Below are 17,263 nucleotides of genomic sequence, written 5' to 3'. Positions count from 1 at the left end.
GCCTTGTCTTGCACTGGTCTAGTGACACGCGTAGCCTTTTCCTGTGATGAGCTTTGATATGAAACCAAATGTGACTTGGCAGCTCTGTCTTTTGGGGAAGATACAAGTACTTTCTCTTGTCTGTGGCAAGAAGCCTCTCCATCCATCTGCCCAACCATTTGTCTGTCTATCTATCCGTCCATCCATCTAACTAAAAGCTTTCTGAACACAATTTATTCATCTATAAAATGGGGATAGTTGATGTAAAGTTTGAGTGTTACAAAACATGTTAAATACTTGACATAGAGTGGGTGCATTAATATTTATTCCATGATGTCTTTGCCTTGTTAAGGAGTCAGTTTCAGGGTGGTTTTAATTCTTCTTTGGAATGTCCCATTCCTGCAGCTGGATAATGTTCAAAGAGCTCTATCCTTTGATTTATGGCTCTGGGGACCTGGGGTTATGGGGATGCATTGGGTCCTTTTTATTAGATGTGTCTCTCTGGCTTCCACAGAGAGCAGTAGGAAAGTCCCGCAGAGGAAAACCGTGGGCAGGGGGATCATGAATGATATAAACAAAAGTCAGGAGCAGCGTATAGGCTTCATCTTAAAGGAGTCAGGAATGGTAGGGGGAGGGGCTGGAGATCAGGAAGTTTAGATTAGCTTCCCACCTTTTCTCCAGACTCCTTATCTCTCAAGAAGGAAGTTTGTGCAACATTGAACTATAAAAATCCTCCGTTGGGCCTTTGATGCGTCTTCTCTGTAAAAAGACTGGCCTGGCCCTTAGGGAGAAGGAGATGGAAAGCTTAAGGTCTGGGTTTGGACGGCAGTGAACAAAGCTGGCAAGCCGGCCGCCTGGACAGTTTCCTGGAGATAATGATCATGGAACTATTTATGCATGATATCCATACAGTACTTTACAGTTTGCACAGTTTCCATATGTGCCATCACATCACAGCCCTGTATGTCAGGAAGGACAGGCATTTTTAGACTGTAGGGGATCGAAAATATGCCACCTCAAAATATGCCACTTTGGCAGAAGGATTATTTTGAGCTGAAGACAATTGAGACACAGTAGACACAAAAAGAGCTCACCACCCTCACCCCCTATTTGCCTAAAAGCAGAACATAAATTTCCATTTGCAGAGGTGTCTCCTTCTCCTGTACTAGGAAGATGAGGACCCAGGAGGACAACTCTTAGACTCTTAATTGCGGGAGACAATTCTACACTCTTATCAGCCCAGAGGTGGCGCCGCGAGGACTCTCCATAACACAGCTTACTAAAATAATCCTTATCTTCTATTAGTTTCCCATGTATTTTCCTACCCAGTCTTTCCTTGTCTTATCACTGCTCTACAAATTTATTGTTTTTCATTAAGATGCTATATAAGCCCATTTGAGGCACTCATCACTGCATTTCTCCCACATGTATGCCTGCTGCACTCATTCATAAACTGTGCTTTTTTTTTTTTTCTTGTTAATCTGTCTTTCTTCAGTTTCCAGGCCCCAGCTGCAGAACCTAGGAGAAGAGGAAAAGGCTTTTTCCTCCCCTACAATACTTATTCTACAGATGAAGACACTAACATAGCCGCAACTGTGGTCCAGATCACCGAGGCTCCAACCCTATCTTCTGACTCCCAGTCAGAGCCCCCTACCCCATTCCAGAGCACCCCTTTTCACAAGGTCCCTAGACGGGAAAGTTATTTCACCATGTCTTAGGCAGCTGTGACTTCCAAAACAGCTTGGAGAGACTGCTGTTAGTTTTTTGTTGCTTTTAAGTTTTTAATTCATTCATTCAAATTGATTTTACAGAGCACCTGCCTCGTGCAGGGAGCTGCCCTCTTGGGTAAGCGAAGGCCATTGCAATTCAGTAGGTGAGGGGCGTGGTCAGGAACAGTTTGCCCCAGGAGCATCAGGTTACCCTGCCAATAACCTCTTGGAGGAAGTGACTCAGCATCCCAGACATAAAAGATAAGTCAGAGAGACTCAGACCTACTAGAGAATGGACTTGAGGATACGGGGAGGGGGAAGGGTAAGCTGTGACAAAGTGAGAGAGTGGAGTGGACATATATACAGTACCAAATGTGAAATAGATACCTAGTGGGAAGCAGCCACATAGCACAGGGACATCAACTCGGTGCTTTGTGACTACCTAGAGAGGTGGGATAGGGAGGGTGGGAGGGAGACACAAAAGGGAAGAGATATGGGGACATATGTATATGTATAACTGATTCACTTTGTTATAAAGCAGAAACTAACACACCATTGTAAAGCAATTATACTCCAATAAAGTTGTAAAAAAAAAGAAATAAGGTAGAGAAAGTTACTTTGTAAAAAAAAAAAAAATATATATATATATATATATATATATATATATTAGTGGATAGTTGAAGACACTCTTCTAAATTAAAACCAGTTCTCTTAAAAAAAAAAAAAAGGGGGAGCCAGAGGAAACGGTTCTGGGTAGAGGAATCCCCACTGCAAAGAACAGGATGCAAAGAGCTTGGTGGGTTTGGGAAAGTGAAGAGGTTCAGGAACTGGGAGGGTGGAGGGGAAGGAGGAAGAAGGGGAGTGGTGAAGTGCAAGGCTGTTGAGGGGTGCAGGACAGAGGTCAGGGGATTAAGCAACAACGTTCAGGAGTTAGTCTTCATCCTAAGAGCAATGGAAGCCTTTGGAAGGTTTTAGCAGGGGCTTCAGAAGGTTACAATTGCATCCTACTGAAGTGAGAAGAATAGGTTGAAAAAGGTGGGAGGTGAAGAGTTAAACTTGGGGGATTTTGTTTTTCGGTGTTTTTTCAACATGTCTTCACCACTAGACCGAGAACTACTGAAAGGCAGAAAATGAGTCAAAAATATGGTCCTGAAGTTGCCAGTGCTCCCACAGAAACAAGCTTCTGGAAGAAAAAAGCCTTTATTAGTATCACTAGACTTTGGGTGCCCACCATGAGCCAGGCAGAGCCTATATAGACCTGGGCCTGCCCTCAGGAGCCCACAATCTAGTGGCATATAGACATGTAAACTCCACCTAGGTGTCTGCACCAAGTCCTACAGGAGTACCTTGGGGGGCATGGCTGGCTTTGTAGAGATCAGGAAGGCTTCTCAGAGGAGGTGACATCTGAGATGGGTCTTGAAGGATGGAAAGGAGTTTGTTGGGTGGCTAAGTTTTGATCAAAGAATAAAGATCTCAACTTTCTTAAAGGACCGTAAAGTGAGACATTAAAGTAGCTCCTTGGGAGACATTTGTCAGGACTGCCTCACACCTGCTTCCTTGCTCTTGCCTGAATCCTCCACCCCACCTCATCCCCCAGCTGCCCACTCAACAACGCTGGGACTTCAAAACTGTTCTGTTTTCTCACATTTTCTTCACATAAAAATGTGAAGGAAACTTGGTATAGTGTTGCCATTAGAACAGATGGACCTGGCTTCAAATCAGGGCGCTGCCACATCGACTTATTAGGCAAGTGCCCTTGACTTCTCTAGACCCTCGGTTCCTCATCTGTATAATGGGAATAATAGCAGTTCCTGCATCACAGCATTGATGGGCAGACTCCTGTACCAGTTATGACACCATGGTGTCTCAGCTCCAAAACCCTTCTGTACTCTTCTTTGTCACTTTTGTCATTTGAGTCACTGCAAATTGTGTTTTTGTCTGGCCAGCTGACTTCTACTTAATTTCTGACATTAGGGGTGCTAGAGAGGGCTGGTGAGGGAAGACAGGACTTTCTCCTTACTGTTTGCTTCCTGTGGGTTTCCTATCTGAAGAAAGAGATCAGGAAGGCTTCTAAGGGGAAGTGATATCTGAACTGGGTCTTGAAGGATGGAGAGGAGTTTGTCGGGTGGCTATGACCATCACCCCGGCCATGCTATTTTACCCTGGCAGCAGCAAGGCCTCCCCATAGCAGTAGCTGAAGCCATTTTGCAGTTTTTCAACACAGAATTAGCTTCATCACATCCAATCAGAGACATCAGCACCAGCCCAGCAGTGCTCCGTCCTCAGTGGTCTGAATTTCAGCTCACAGCTTCCTTCCACTGAGCCTCTAAATTTTAATAATTCTAACATTTTCCCCTGCACTCCCTCATACCTAGGGTGATAGCTGCTTTCTGCAGTCGCTGTCTCCATTACACCTTATAGTTCTCAATTTACCCTTTCAGTTATCTAGTTAACAATGTTATTCCTAGTTAACAATCCTTTATATTGAATTCATTCTTTCCAAGTAACTGATGTGGTTTCTGTCTCCTGGCTGCACCCTGACTGTTAATAATTAATTAAAAGATACGTTACCAACCCTTTTGAGTTGGTCTCCAACAAGGGTCCTTCTGCCCGGTGTTGCTCCCCCCTATAGAACAAGAGTTCAGTTCAGAAGCAAAGGAAGGCTTTGTTCTCTGATCAAAGAAGGAGAGGTATGAGCTCTAGAGCACACACTCTTCCGGACAGGCTGTGAGCAGGGCTGCTTTATCGGGATCTCCCATGGGGAGGGGGCAGAGCTCTCATGGGGTAGGTGGAGCCATCCTGCTCACGTGCCAGATCACAGCGCCTAACACAGCATCTCTGCACACAGTCCGCCACCGCCATCTTGAATTGAGGTGTCGGGTGCAACCATCTTGCTCTAGGAACCCCGGCCTGAAGTGCCAGACCAAGGCTTCTGCCTGTGACACCCTATGAGCAAGTGACACTAGACCAAGCACAAAGGAAAAGAAAAAGGTCAGACTTAATTCTATCACCCAGATTCTATCTTTATTTCCTGAGAATTGTTAATGGGCTTTGCTGTTGACAAATCCCTCTTCTCTTGTTTGTCCTGCTCCTCATTCTTTTTTTTTTTTTTTGCGGTACGCGGGCCTCTCACTCTTGTGGCCTCTCCCGTTGCAGAGCACTGGCTCCGGACGCACAGGCCCAGCGGCCACGGCTCACGGGCCCAGCCGCTCTGCGGCATGCGGGATCTTCCCAGACCGGGGCACAAACCCGTGTCCCCTGCATCAGCAGGCGAACTCCCAACCACTGCGCCACCAGGGAAGGCCCTGCTCCTCATTCTTGAGGGGAACTGAGGGGCAAGGGTCTGTCTTTTGCAACTGCTTCCTGCTGATTTGGGTGTCGTCGTAACCCCAGGTAGAGGAGCAGAACTTCTCCCCAGCTGCCTTTAGTTATGTTTGATTGTCACCAGGACATAGCCCTAACTCATCGTATCCCTGAGTGACCACCATTTGTCTAACCCTTTGGAGACAAAGGACACCAGACAGTTTTTACGCGGCCCAAGTATTAGCAAGAGAATAATGGTCACATGTCAAATTTTTCCTAAAAATGAAGGTCTTTTGCCTGTAGGTAGAAGTGTACCCTGATATCAAGGATCACTGCCAGGGCCTGAATAGCCCCAGTCACACTTTTGGTTGTTTTTTGGAAGATAAACTGCAGGTAAGAGAGAGGCTCACACGAGTTGTCAAGGGGACCCTTTGCCCCAGGTTTTCTCTCCAGAGGCTGGGGCTTGGGGTCCTCTTCACTTGAGTGTGATGTGTCCACAGATTGATCCCCTGCAACTTCAGGGCAGGATGGGTGGTTAGGGCCACCAAGTGGGGCCCGTTCCACTTAGGAGTGACCTGATCCCTCGGGCTGCAGGTTTTCCAGGTTTTAGGTTCACCCAGTCTCCTGGTTGGAGGGGGTGGAGGGCTGGGTAAGTGGGTGCAGGCACCTGGTTACCATATTCTGTGAGAGCTTTCATGGTTTCTCTTACCTGAAGGGCATACTGAGTTGTTCCATTTCCAGAGAGTTAAGGTGTCCTTTCTCTCGGGCTTGGGGAATGGATCTACCACACCTGAGTTCAAAGGTACTTAACTTTAACTTATCCTTTGGGGCTAACCACATGGGGAGCAGGGCAATGGAAACAATCGGATTTTCTTGGGTTTCCTGACATAGCTTGGCTAAGGTCCATTTGAAGTCTGATTGGATCTTTCTACTTTCCCTGATGATTGGGGTCTCCAGGCTGAGTGCAAGGTCCATTTTATGCCCAGGGCACTCGTTATCCCCTTCATAACGTGAAGCACGTATGCTGGACCATTATTGCTTTGTAAGGATCCTGGGAGGCCAAACCTCAAGATTATTTCTCTCAGCTGCCATTTCAGTTCTGGTGGAGAATGCTTCTATTCACTCAGAAAATGTGTCTACTAGCACCAGGAGATGACCTGAAATTGCCCAGTACTCTCAGTATGCCACTGAAATCAATCTGCCAATCTTCTCCAGGATATGTCCTTCTAGTCTGAATGGGCCTTATCTAGGGGTCTCTGGGGAGTCCTTTTATACAGGGCTTCCCTCCTGCAGTGAGTTCCTTGTTGAGCCTCCTTGATGACTTGACAAGCTACAGTTTGGGGAAAGAAGTATTGCCCATGTTCATTAACTAGCCCCCCGTGGCCTCCTAGATCTCTATTGAAGCCTCATTTTCAGGCTTTGTCTAATTCTTCCTTAGTGTAGATTGGGGGATAATTGGATGGATCTGGCCTTTGAGGTATGAGGGGTAGCTGCCAAGTTATTGGGTTCTAGGGCTGCTCTTTAGGCAGTTGCATCCACCTTGTTTCCCTTTATTACCTCTGCATCCCCCTTTTGGTGACCCCCAACCATGAATCACTACCACCTTTTTTGGAAGCTGTACAGCTTCTAAGAGCTTCAGTATTCTTAAGCCATGTTTCACCTGTTTGTTCTCTGCAGGAAGCAGACCTCTTTCCTTCCAGATATCCCCGTGTGTGTGTGTGTGTGTGTGTGTGTGTGTGTGTGTGTGTGTGTGCGTGTGTGTAAGATGGCATATGCATACCGGGAATTTGTGTAAACATTTGGGATCTTCCCTGCCCCGAGCTCTAAGGCTCAGGTGAGGGCAATCAGCTCTTCCTTTTGGGCTGAAATCCCTGGGGGCAGGCTTTGTGCCTCTATGACTTAGGTCTTGGAAGTCACTGCATACCCTGTCAGGCTCTTTCCCTCTCTCATAAAACTGCTTCCTTCTGAGAACAATTCTCTTTTGCCTTTGGCAGAGGCTCACTTCCTAAGTCGGGGCAACTAGAATAGATTATGTCTATGGTTTTTATACACCCAAGCTCCAGGGACCCCGTTTCTGTAGGTAGCAGGGTGGCAGGATTTAGTGTGTGACAGGATTTTATGGTAGCCACTGGGTTGTCTAAAAGCACAGCCTGAACTTGAATAGACCTTAGGGGGTTTAGCCATTCTGTTCTCTTAGAACTTACTAAAGCCTGAACCTGGTATGGAGTCCATATAGTGAATGGCCAAATGTTACTTTTCAATTAAAGGAAGATTGTAGCTGCTACCACCCATAGGCAAGGAGGCCATCCTTTACTGGTTAATTTAATTATTTAGAGAAATAAGCAACCACCTGAGTAAGGGGCCCCAGTTTTCTAGCTAATACCCTAAGGGTGATTCCCCTTCTCTCTTGAATGTAAAGGTCAGAGGGTTTAACTAAATCTGGGAGGACCAGGACAGGGGCCTGAAGTAATTGCTTTTTAAATTCTTGAAAGGTCCCTTCACATTCTGAATTCCATTCAAAAAGATCATCATCCTTTCCTTTCCACTTTTCATATAGAGGCCTATCTATTAGATCAGAGTTAGGGATCCAGGTGCAGCAAAACCCAGCCATCACCAGGAAACCCCTAAGCTGTCTTCTAGTTTTATGAGGGACAAGGCTGCAAATGGCTTCTTTCTTTTCCTGGGGTGGGATTCTCTGACCTTCTGTGAGAATGAAGACGAGGTAAGTCACCCTGGTTTGTGATATTTGAGACTTTTTCTTGGATAACATATCCTTTATCAACTAGGTGGTTCAGAATGGTTATGGTATTTTTGTCAGAGGCTTCCTTAGTAGGACTGGCGATCAGAATGTTGTCTGGGTACTGGAGGAGGATTCCCGATTCCAGATGCAGATCTTTTCGGTCTTTAGCTAAAGTTTCCCCAAAGATGCTGGGGGAATTTTTGAAACCTTGGGGCAGGATTCTCTAACAGTATTGCTGTTTTTTGTTGTCTTTGGGTCCTGCCACTCAAAAGCAAATATTTATTTAGACTCTGGGGCTAATGGACTACAGAAGAAGCCATCTTTTAAATCTAATACAGAATAAGAGGTCCTGGTGGATGGCAATGTGGCCAGCAGAGTGTAGGGATTTAGGGACTACTGGATGTATATCCTCAGTGCCTTCACTGACTGACTGCCCCAAGGTCCTCTACCATCTGGTATTCCCCATTGGGTTTCTTTGTGGAGAGAATGGGGGTATTACAGGCTGATCTGCATGGTCTAATAAGGCCCTGTGTAACAGGGGCAATGCCCAAGAAGGCCTCCCGACAGAGAGGGTACTATTTTCTATTGGTCCATGTATGTCTGGGTTTTAGATAGACTATCATGGGACTGGTTCCTACAGCTTGTCCTACCCATCCCTGGGCCCAGACCTGGGGATTTACTCCAGGAAGGTCAACTTGCTCTGGTCAGGGAGGTTTGTCCTCAGCCATAAACATTATCATCTTGTGCCCCCTGTCTAAGGGAATGCCAATCTCCAGCTTGTCTCCCATTAGGTGGATAGTAGCCCCCAATTTATTTAATATCTTTTCCTGCAGAAGTATAGGGCATTCAGGGACATACAGGAAAGAATGGGTGAGTATGTGTTCATCCAATTTACATTCTAATGGCTTTATGAATGCCCGTTCTTGGACCTTCCCTGATACCCCCATAATTTTACAACTCTTGTGACTGAGTTTGTCTTATCTGGCTTTCAGAATCGAGTAAGTGGCACCAGTATCAACTAAGAATTTGGCAGGCTTTTCCCCTATGTCCAATGTCACCCGGGGCCCTTCAGGAGTCAATTGAAGTACCAGCTTTGGAGCCCTCTGGCCCCATTATTCTTCGTCTCTTTGGACCATCTGCCTTCAAGGGTAGTGGCCGGGATCTGCCTTCTCTGTCCCCCTTCAGGGCGGTGAGGGCATTCTCTCTTCCAGGGTCCCTCTTGTTCACATATGGTGCACTGATTGGGTTCTAGTTTCCTTGGCGTGTTATCCCTCGATGGGGGCCGGGAGGTCACTCAACGGAGTCAAGCGTCTCTGTGGGCGGTTGGTCCAGATTCCTGTGCCAACTGGTTGACATTGGAGCATGACAGCCAGTAAGTGGGCTTGCCTCCAGGTCTTTTTATCCTCTGACTTTTCCTCCTCTATATCTCAGTAATTACCCAGTAGGCAGCCATGATCAGGTAAGAGGAAAGGATACCTGGTTCTATTTTCAGTTTCTGAAGTTTATGCCTAGTATCGGGGGCACTTTGGGAAATTCAGTACAACCTCAGGATTGCATTTCCTTCCAGTGACTCGGGGTCAGTGGTAGTATAGATTCAGAGGCATTCCCTGAGGTGCTCTAGGAACGCTGAAGGGTTTTCCATTGGCTCCTGACTGATTTCCTTTATCTTATTCCAATTGACAGGTTTCTTTCCTGCTGCCTGGATTCCCTTTGGGATCATATTTTTATAGTGGCTCAGCCTCTGTCTCCTACCCCATTCTCCATTGTCTCAGGGGTCCCAGTTGGGTTCATTATGGGGCACCACTTGGTTTCTCAGTTTGAAAATAGCATGACCAGCACTGTTTCCGTTCTTTGTCTGCTTCATCTCATGCTTTTGAAAAGACCATGGGCTTTTCTGCCATTAGGAATACATCGAGGAGGCTATGGCTGTCAGTCCAGGTGGGGTCTTAGGTCTGAAAGATTCCCCTAATCATATTCAGGAACCCCTCTGGATCTTCCCTCAGCCTCGTACTATGACTTTTCCAGTTACACAGATCAGAAGTGGTAAATGGGTCGTATACCTGGATGAGCCCTCCTGCCGCAAAGGGAGTACTTTTCCTGGCAGGTTGTTGGACCCTGGCTAATAATTAGATCCACTTCCTGTAGTTGCGGGACTGGGTTCCGGGAAGGGGGGCTGGTATGCAGCGGGCTCCTCAGGCCTTTGGCCCAAATTGGGACATACGAAGGAAGGGGGTAGGGAGAGAGCAGTAGAAAGAGGGGAGGAGGAGATCAAGAAGGTCCTCAGAGGGAGGGTGAAGGACGAGTATTACCTCAATGGAGGAGAGCCCACATCCCTTGTAAAGGCCTTTGTTTGGATGTAAGACCATAAAAAACTAGGCATAGGGAATTTCATCCCTTTCCTTTTGTCACTGGCAGAGCAGGTCCAATTGTAGAGTGGTGTTGTAATGTAGGGACCCATCGACAGACCAGCGATTCCTGTCTCCTAGCTGGTATTGGGGCCAGACTGTATTATATTGGGAGATTAAATGTTTCGGGGTTGGCAGTGATACCCCCAAATCTTCCAGTTCTGTATGATGCACCCTAACCGGCTATCCTTTGGTAGGGTGGACCTTTGGTTTCCCCATACCTTAGATGTTCTGTTTTGGATTTGCTTCCAACTACCAAGGGGGCTGTTGGAGGAATTTGTAGGCACACAAATGTCACAGATTTGATTTCTGGTTTGAGAAATTTGGAACCAGCGCCATTAAGAGGCATCAAATGGCAAGAACTCTGGTAGAGCTGGGCGTCCCCCTTGAATTTGTAACAGCCCGGGCTTGAGACAGTTAGACCCTCCTCGTCAGGATACCCCGCAGGAGGGTACAGGGGCTGCCTCCACGTCACGGTAACTTAGCCATACTAGTTCCTGACCAACTTGGTCCATCAGGCACTGGCACAGCTGTCTGAGGTAGGGGTTGTCTCCTTCCACCTTTTGGCTGAAAAGGAAGAGTTTTTGGACTTCCTGCCAGGTGAAAGTGAAAAGTATGAGGGATTCCCACAGAGTAATCACCAGATCTCTGGAGCAGCTGATATTCTGTGCTGTTACAGGGAGGAGAGCCCATGAACCCTTAGTCAATAAAGAATTACCCAATGTTCCCCTCAGAAGCAGAGGGGGAGGACAGACGGGGTGGTGGTGTTTCCTATTATTGTCAGCAGCTCACAGGGTTTCCTGATAATGGGGTTCCTGGTCTTATGAGTGGCTCACAAGGCTCCCCAGCCCACTTCAGAGAAAAGAGCACTGACCGAAAGAGGTTACCCACCTTTGGAGCCTTTCCCACTCGGGCCTCCTGGTGCCTTTTCCTGAACTCTGATGGAGAGTCCTCATCCTGTTTTGTCAGGTGGTCCTCATTACCTGGGCCTTTTCCTGGTCTCTCCTCTTGGCTCACAGGGCTGGCCACTTTCCTTTACCAAACTAAAAGTGATTATGGAGAATGTGGCTGGCAAGGAGGGCAAAAAGCCCTGGTGTGGCCATTACTGCCTTGTAGAGGGCCAAGAGGACAGCACTACTGGTGAGACAGTGGGCAAGACTTCCGTGCTTCTTCCCACCCACAAGACCCCACTGTCCCCTCCATCCCCCCACCTCCACTGGGCACTGTGGGTAGACCAGCCAGAGACAATGGGCAGGCTTGAGTGAGTTTCAGTCTCCAATTCCCAAAGATGTTGCAGTATGATCCGCTCAAGGGGGTGCGGTCGAGATTATTCTGGGGGCTATGTTGTGTGTGCACCACACCTGGGTATCAGGTTGTTGGGCAGAGTTGCTCTGAATTCGCCTGAAGGCTTCCATTGTTCTACCCCAGAGTGAACTTAAATACCAGAGTCAGTCATCCTCACCTGAACCTCCCAAAGCCTCCGTCATCCTCCTGCTGGAGCTGGGACTAGCCTGGAGCCTAGTGGATAGGTGCAGGCAAAAAGGCCATGATCTGTCCCTTCATGGTTTCCAAAATTTGTGATTGACCCTTTCAAGTTGGGCCCCAACAAGGGTCCTCCACCCAGTGTTTTTCAAACCATTAGAACAAGACTGAGTTTGGTTCAGAAGCAAAGGAAAGTTTTATTCTTTGATCAAAGAATGGAGAGGTGCGGTCTCATACTTTAGAGTACATGCTCTCCCCAACAGGCTGTCAATGGGGCTGCCTTATGGGGTTCTTGTCGGCAGGGAGGAGGGCGCAGTTCTCATGGATCAGGCATAGCTGTGCCGCTTATGGCTCCAGACTGGAGTGCTGGGTGCAGCATCTCTGAATTGTGGTGTTGTGGGCAGCACTTCTGCACACAGCCTGCTGAGCGGAAGTGCTGGGGCAGTCATTTTGTACTAGGAACTGAAGTGCTGGGTGTAAGGCCTCTCTCTGCACACGATACCCTATGAGCAGGTGAAACTAGACTAATCACAAAGGAAAAGGAAAAAAAGTTAGACTTTATTACCCAGATTCTATTTTTATTTCTTGGGAATTGTTCATAGGCTTTGTCAATGATATATGTGTGTGTATATACGTGTATGTGTGTATATATGTGTATGTGTGTATATATGTGTATGTGTATATATATATATATAAAATGTTTGATACATACTAAACTCTCAATAAATGCTTCTTCTTATGATTCCTTATGGGTTCCTAACATTCATTTATTCATTCATTCATTTATTCAGCATATGTTGTTTCCTACTATGTGTCAGGCCCCATGTGAAGTATTGGGGTGCAGAACTGAAGAAGCTACAGTCCTCCCCTCAGGGAGCATACAGTCTGAGTGGAGGAGACCACCAAGGACAGGAGCCCAGCCCAGGAATCATTCTTGGCAGCTCCTCCAGGACTCCCCCATTGCTGATCTCACTGCCCAGCTACTCTATCTCCCAGACCACCCAGAATCCTCATGTCCAACCACACAAGCATTCTTCATCTGGCACATTTTCAAACACCTGTTTTTGACAGACCACCAGAATTAATACTTATGGTAAGGTTAATTTGATACTATCTTATTATTTATTTGCATATCTTACCATCCTTAGATGGTAAATTACTTGAGATTGGTTTCCCCAAATGGCTTGGTTCTGTATCATTTTATAGGCCTAGTACAATGCCTGGGCCATGATAGGATATCCAAAAAAAAGATGATAAGTGAATTAATTCATCTAGTCAGCAAATATCCCTTGAGCTCTTACTATGAAGCAAGCATTGGACTAGGTACTGGGAAGACAAGGACAAAGAAACCAAGAGCATCCCAGCCCCCAGTGAATGGATGTCTGATTCAGTGACTGAAACTGGACAACCTCTGAGGACCCAGACCTTCATGAGGCTGAAAGTGGTTCCATCAGCCTGGTATGACATGGACTTTCCAGCGCCTTCTCTGCTTTCTTCCTGACGAACCCTCAGTGGGAGATGGCAGCCAGCCTGCTGTGGTTTACCTTATGTCCTGAACACTGGTGGCCAAAGGCTATATTTAAATAGCAAACATTTGCATTTTTAATGTTGACTAGAATTGGAAAGACTGATATTGGTTTTTACATGATTGAAATAGGCCTGGCTTCAGGCATTTCTTAAATGGAAAATTGAAAGTATTTCCAATAGAGAGGGCAGAACCATCTCAGAACACTGTGCCCAGTCTGTATCCTCAGAAAATATCACCTTGGGACTTCCTCAGTGGTCCAGAGGTTAAGATTCTGCACTTCCACTGCACGGGACACAGGTTTGATCCCTGGTTGGGGAAGTAAGATGCCACATGCCATGCAGCGTGGCCAAAAAAAAGGAAAGAAAATATCATCTCCCTCCCCTGAGCACACTTGGCACCGTTGCCTTGTCAACATTTCAGGATCCTCTTAATCTTCACCTGGTCCTCTTCACCTTTTTTGGAGCGCAGACAGCATGAGAACTACTAGTCCTATCTCCTTGGGGAGGAAACGGATTCTCAGAGGTGCAAACTGCTTACCTCTCTAATTTTCCTTTTCCTCATCTGTAACATAGGAATAAAAACGCTGCTTCACAGGTTTGCAAACGTGGTAATCTGTAAAGAAGTTTAACATCCCATGCCTGATACTTGGCTAATGCTCAGTGGACATTAGTTCTGTCCATCCCCTGGCAGTGACCTGTCTAAGGTAATCCGTCAAAATCAGCTGAGAACCCTAAGCTCCTTGGCTCCCAGGTCTCTTTCCAAGAGGCCCACTGGACACGAGTAGGCTGAAGCATTCATTTCTGGGTTAAAAGCAGAAGGACTCATTTCCATCTTCACTCTATTCTGACTACTCTCATTAACAGTATATGCCATGACAGCCTGTCTGAAGATTTCTTGACATCTATATTTTCCTTCTCTGTTTTTGTTGTAGTAAAAGTCACTGCATGGTCCAATATGGTAGCCAATAGTCACATGTGGCTATTTAAATTTAAATTAATTAAAGTTAAATAAAATTTAAAATTCAGTTCCTCAGCCCTAGTAGCCATATTTCAAGGGCTCAGCAACCACATGTAGCTAGCGGGTACCTTCTGCCTTCCCTAGTTCTGCTGGTCTGATGTGCTTCTGTGTCCAGCATTTTATTCATGTTCTTCAGAGGATTTGCCCAGTCGTATCCATGTCTCTTCACTGTATCTCCTCCACAATGGTGATTCTCAAAATGCATGGAGGAAAGACCAGCACTTTTTTGTTTAGTTTTTGTTTCTGTAACTATCCAATCTATTGCAGGTGGGTGATTTTGTAAAACAAAATGAAATTTTAAACAACAGATATATAAAATATGGACCTTAGTTATTGTATTGTTAGATTCAAATTGCTATAAAGGTTTCTAAACTTTTACTCTCAATTTCTATATTTTTCTCATCTTTAGCCAGTAACAGTTTTCCAGCCACCCTTGGAAAAGCCGTGCCCTCCAGCACCTGCTTGAAGTCTCTGCATGTGGTCATCGCTTGATATGCTTTATGGAATCCATTGGAAGTTTTCTGTCAGTGTTCCTCCAGATGTCTGAGGGATGCAGAGGAGTGTCTTTGTGGAGATGCCATCAGAATGAATAGGCCCCTCTGTGGCTGCGGGCAGATTTGGGTGAGGACACCAGTTCTACTGTCTAAGTAGCTTCATGACCCTGAACTTCTTACCTGAATGTGGTCTTGACCTGAAGCTAGACCAAGGTTCTTAAACTCCTTTTGGCCATGGCCCTAGTTGATAGTCTAGGGAGGCCTATGGATCTCTTCTCAGAATGTTTTAATGTTCGATATTTTAAATGCAGAAAATAAAAAACCACAGGATTTCAAAGAAAATCAATTATTCTCAAATACAATGATTAAAATGTATGTTGCACAAGTGTTTGTCAACACATTAAAATAATGATATCTGTTTGTATTTGATTGCTTAGTAGCATGGAGCCTCCACGTGGAGGCTAAACAACATGCTGCTAAATAACCAATGGATCACTGAAGAAATCAAAGAGGGAATCAGAAACTACCTGGAGGGCCTCCCTGGTGGCGCAGTGGTTGAGAGTCCACCTGCCAATGCGGGGGACACGTGTTCGTGCCCCGGTCCGGGAAGATCCCACATGCCACGGAGCGGCTGGGCCCATGAGCCATGGCTGCTGAGCCTGCGCGTCCGGAGCCTGTGCTCTGCAATGGGAGAGGCCACAACAGTGAGAGGCCCGTGTACCACAAAAAAAAAAAAAAAAAAAAAAAAAAAAAAAAATACCTGGAGACAAATGAAAATAAAAACACAGCAATCCGAAATCTATGGGATGCAGCAAAAGCTGTTCTAGGAGGGAAGTTTATAGTGATACAAGCCTCTCTCAGGAAACAAAAAAAAATCTAAAATAAACAACCTACACTTACACATAAAGGAACTAGAAAAAGAAGAAAACCCAAAGTTAGTAGAAGGAAAGAAATCATAAAGATCAGAGCAGAAATAAATGAAATAGAGACTTAAAAACAATAGAAAAGATCAATGAAACTAACAGTTGGTTCTTTGACAAGATGCACAAAATTGATAAGCATTTACCCAGACTCATCAAGAGAAAAAGAGAGAGAGAGACTAAATCAATAAAATTAGAAATGAAAAAGATGTTACAACCAACACCACAGAAATACAAATGATCATAAGAGACTACTATGAACAACTATGTGCCAATAAAATTGACAACCAAGGAGAAATGGACAAATTCCTAGAAACATACAATCTCCCCATACTAACCTAGGAAGAAACAAAAAATATGAACAGACCAATTACCAGTAATGAGATTGAATTTGTAATTAAAAAGCTCCCAACAAACAAAGGTCCAGGACCATGTGGCTTCACAAGTGAATTCTACCAAACATTTAAAGAAGAGTTAACACCTCTCCTTCTCAAACTATTCCAAGAAATTGCAGAGGAAACACTTCTGAACTCATTCTATGAGACCAGCATTACCCTGATAACGAAACCAGAAAAAGATATCACACATACATACAAAATTACAGGCCCAATATCACTGATATGCATAGATGCAAAAGTACTCAACAAAATATTAGCAAACTGAATCTGACAATACATCAAAAGGATCAGACATGATGATCAAGGGGCTTTATGACAGAAATGCAAGAATTTTTCAATATCTGCAAGTCATTCAATGTGATACACCACATTAACAAATTAAAGAATAAAAACCATATGATAATAGATTCAGAAAAAGCTTTTGACAAAATTCAACATCCATCAAAAACTCTTCAGAAAGTAGGCATGGAGGGAACACATCTCAACATAAAAATGGTCATATATGACAAGGGCAAAGCTAACATCATACTCAACAGTGAAAAGTTGAAAGCATTTCCTCTAAGATCAGGAACAAGACAAGGATGTCCACTCTCACCACTTTTATTTAATATAGCATTGGAAGTCCTAGCCACAGCAATCAGACAAGGAAAAAAATAAAAAGGAATCTAAATTAGAAAGGAAGAAGTAAAACTGTTACTGTTTGCAGGTGATATGATACTATATATAGAAAATCCTAAAGACACCATCAAAAAACTACTAGAGCTCATTACTGAATTTGGTAAAGATGCAGGATGCAAAATTAATATACAGAAATCTGTTGCATTTCTGTACACTAACAATGAACTATCAAAAAGAGAAATTAAGGAAACAATCCCATTTACAATTACAGAAAAAAGAATAAAATACCTAGGAATAAACCTACCTAAGGAGGTAAAAGACCTGTACTCAGAAAGCTTTAAGACATTGAAGACAACACCACAAACAGATGGAAAGATACACCAGGCTCATGGGTTGGAAGAATTAATATTGTTAAAATGACCATACTACCCAAGACAGTCTACAGATTCAATAAAATCCCCATCAAAATGCCAAGGGCATTTTTCACAGAACTAGAGCAAATAATTCTAAAATTTGTATGGAAACACTAAAGACCCCGAATAGCCAAAGCAATCTTGAGAAAGAAGAACAGGGCTGGAGGAATCATGTGCTCTGATTTCAGGCTATACTACAAAGCTACAGTAATCAAAACACTATGGTACTAGTACAAAAACAGACACATAGATCAGCG

The sequence above is a fragment of the Orcinus orca genome, chromosome 1, assembly GCF_937001465.1.
Source record: "Orcinus orca chromosome 1, mOrcOrc1.1, whole genome shotgun sequence".
Taxonomy (NCBI): Eukaryota; Metazoa; Chordata; class Mammalia; order Artiodactyla; family Delphinidae; genus Orcinus; species Orcinus orca.
This window is presented reverse-complemented; position numbering follows the sequence as displayed.